Genomic DNA, 2500 nt, shown 5'->3' on the forward strand with positions numbered 1-2500 from the left:
TACCACACTGAACATGCCCAATCTCGTCTGATCTTGGAAGCTATGCAGTGTTGGGCCTGGTTAGTACTTGGATGGGAGACCACCTGGGAATACCAGGTGCTGTAGGTAATTTTATACAGCCATAACATTCTTTTCTATTACATTTTACATTAAATTTTTTCAACTTATCAATGAATTTACTTGAGTTAAGAAGTAAAAGAGGTCTAAAGTTAATGTTTTTGAGCACCTACAGCCAAACCACACTGGATATGCAGAATCTTGTTTGATCTTGGAAGCTATGCAGTGTTGGGCCTGGTTAGTACTTGCATGGGAGACCACCTGGGAATACCAGGTGCTGTAGGTAATTTTATACTGCCATAACATTCTTTTCTATTACATTTTACATTTAATTTTTTCAACTTATCAATGAATTTACTTGAGTTATGAAGTAAAAGAGGTCTAAAGTTAATGTTTTTGAGCACCTACGGCCAAACCACACTGGACATGCCCAATCTCGCCTGATCTTGGAAGCTATGCAGTGTTGGGCCTGGTTAGTACTTGGATGGGAGACCACCTGGGAATACCAGGAGCTGTAGGTAATTTTATACTGTAATAACATTCTTTTCTTTTACATTTTACATTTCATTTTTCAACTTATCATTGAATTTACTTGAGTTAAGAAGTAAAAGAGGTCTAAAGTTAATGTTTTTGAGCACCTACAGCCAAACCACACTGGACATGCCCAATCTCGTCTGAACTTGGAAACTATGCAGTGTTGGGCCTGGTTAATACCTGGATGGGAGACCACCTGGGAATAGCAGGTGCTGTAGGTAATTTTATACTGCCATAACATTGTTTTCTATTACATTTTACATTTAATTTTTCAACTTATCAATGAATTTACTTGAGTTAAGAAGTAATAGAGGTCTAAAGTTAATGCTTTTGAGCACCTATAGCCAAACCACACTGGACATGCCCAATCTCGTCTGGTCTTGGAAGCTATGCAGTGTTGGGCCTGGTTTGTACTTGGAGGGGAGACCACCTGGGAATACCAGGTGCTGTTTGCAATTTTAGACAGCCAAAACATTCTTTTCTATTACATTTTACATTTAATTTTTTCAACTTATCAATGAATTTACTTGAGTTAAGAAGTAAAAGAGGTCTAAAGTTAATGCTTTTGAGCACCAACAGCCAAACCACACTGGACATGCCCAATCTCTTTTGATCTTGGAAGCTATGCAGTGTTGGGCCTGGTTAGTACTTGGATGGGAGACCACCTGGGAATACCAGGTGCTGTAGGTAATTTTATATAGCCATAACATTCTTTTCTATTACATTTTACATTACATTTTTTCAACTTATCAATGAATTTACTCGAGTTAAGAAGTAAAAGAGGTCTAAAGTTAATGTTTTTGAGCACCTACGGTCAAACCACACTGGACATGCCCAATCTCGTCTGATCTTGAAAGCTATGCAGTGTTGGGCATGGTTAGTACTTGGATGGGAGACCACCTGGGAATGCCAGGTGCTGTAGGTAATTTTATACTGCCATAACATTCTTTTCTTTTACATTTTACATTTAATTTTTTCAACTTAACAATGAATTTACTTGAGTTAAGAAGAAAAAGAGGTCTAAAGTTAATATTTTTGAGCACCTACGGCCATACCACACTGAACATGCCCAATCTCGTCTGATCTTGGAAGCTATGCAGTGTTGGGCCTGGTTAGTACTTGGATGGGAGACCACCTGGGAATACCAGGTGCTGTAGGTAATTTTATACAGCCATAACATTCTTTTCTATTACATTTTACATTAAATTGTTTCAACTTATCAATGAATTTACTTGAGTTAAGAAGTAAAAGAGGTCTAAAGTTAATGCTTTTGAGCACCTACAGCCAAACCACACTGGATATGCAGAATCTTGTTTGATCTTGGAAGCTATGCAGTGTTGGGCCTGGTTAGTACTTGCATGGGAGACCACCTGGGAATACCTGGTGCTGTAGGTAATTTTATACTGCCATAACATTCTTTTCTATTACATTTTACATTTAATTTTTTCAACTTATCAATGAATTTACTTGAGTTAAGAAGTAAAAGAGGTCTAAAGTTAATGTTTTTGAGCACCTACGGCCAAACCACACTGGACATGCCCAATCTCGCCTGATCTTGGAAGCTATGCAGTGTTGGGCCTGGTTAGTACTTGGATGGGAGACCACCTGGGAATACCAGGAGCTGTAGGTAATTTTATACTGTAATAACATTCTTTTCTTTTACATTTTACATTTCATTTTTCAACTTATCATTGAATTTACTTGAGTTAAGAAGTAAAAGAGGTCTAAAGTTAATGTTTTTGAGCACCTACAGCCAAACCACACTGGACATGCCCAATCTCGTCTGAACTTGGAAACTATGCAGTGTTGGGCCTGGTTAATACCTGGATGGGAGACCACCTGGGAATAGCAGGTGCTGTAGGTAATTTTATACTGCCATAACATTGTTTTCTATTACATTTTACATTTA

General features: G+C 38.0%; 2 non-coding genes and 9 pseudogenes across 2 annotated transcripts in view; all 11 read left to right on the forward strand.

Annotated features, from left to right (window-relative positions):
• LOC148495126 (5S ribosomal RNA) overlaps nt 1–108 on the forward strand; it is a 119-nt gene extending 11 nt beyond the window's left edge. Inside the window, exon 1 of the ribosomal RNA XR_015870247.1 lies at nt 1–108. This exon is cut by the window's left edge and continues 11 nt beyond it. This is a non-coding gene — a ribosomal RNA (5S ribosomal RNA).
• Nucleotides 109–224: 116 nt separating this feature from the next.
• LOC148495127 (5S ribosomal RNA) lies at nt 225–343 on the forward strand (annotated as a pseudogene).
• A 116-nt stretch (nt 344–459) lies between these two features.
• On the forward strand, nt 460–578 carry LOC148495128 (5S ribosomal RNA; annotated as a pseudogene).
• Nucleotides 579–693: 115 nt separating this feature from the next.
• On the forward strand, nt 694–812 carry LOC148495129 (5S ribosomal RNA; annotated as a pseudogene).
• A 115-nt stretch (nt 813–927) lies between these two features.
• LOC148495130 (5S ribosomal RNA) lies at nt 928–1046 on the forward strand (annotated as a pseudogene).
• Nucleotides 1047–1162: 116 nt separating this feature from the next.
• On the forward strand, nt 1163–1281 carry LOC148495131 (5S ribosomal RNA; annotated as a pseudogene).
• A 116-nt stretch (nt 1282–1397) lies between these two features.
• Nucleotides 1398–1516, forward strand: LOC148495132 (5S ribosomal RNA; annotated as a pseudogene).
• Nucleotides 1517–1632: 116 nt separating this feature from the next.
• On the forward strand, nt 1633–1751 carry LOC148495133 (5S ribosomal RNA). The gene has a single exon (XR_015871696.1). It is a non-coding gene; the product is annotated as a 5S ribosomal RNA (ribosomal RNA).
• A 116-nt stretch (nt 1752–1867) lies between these two features.
• LOC148495134 (5S ribosomal RNA) lies at nt 1868–1986 on the forward strand (annotated as a pseudogene).
• A 116-nt stretch (nt 1987–2102) lies between these two features.
• On the forward strand, nt 2103–2221 carry LOC148495135 (5S ribosomal RNA; annotated as a pseudogene).
• A 115-nt stretch (nt 2222–2336) lies between these two features.
• Nucleotides 2337–2455, forward strand: LOC148495136 (5S ribosomal RNA; annotated as a pseudogene).
• The last annotated feature ends 45 nt before the right edge of the window (nt 2456–2500 follow it).

The sequence above is a fragment of the Taudactylus pleione genome, unplaced genomic scaffold (genome assembly GCF_031769625.1).
Source record: "Taudactylus pleione unplaced genomic scaffold, aTauple2 ptg000550l, whole genome shotgun sequence".
NCBI classification, from domain to species: domain Eukaryota; kingdom Metazoa; phylum Chordata; class Amphibia; order Anura; family Myobatrachidae; genus Taudactylus; species Taudactylus pleione.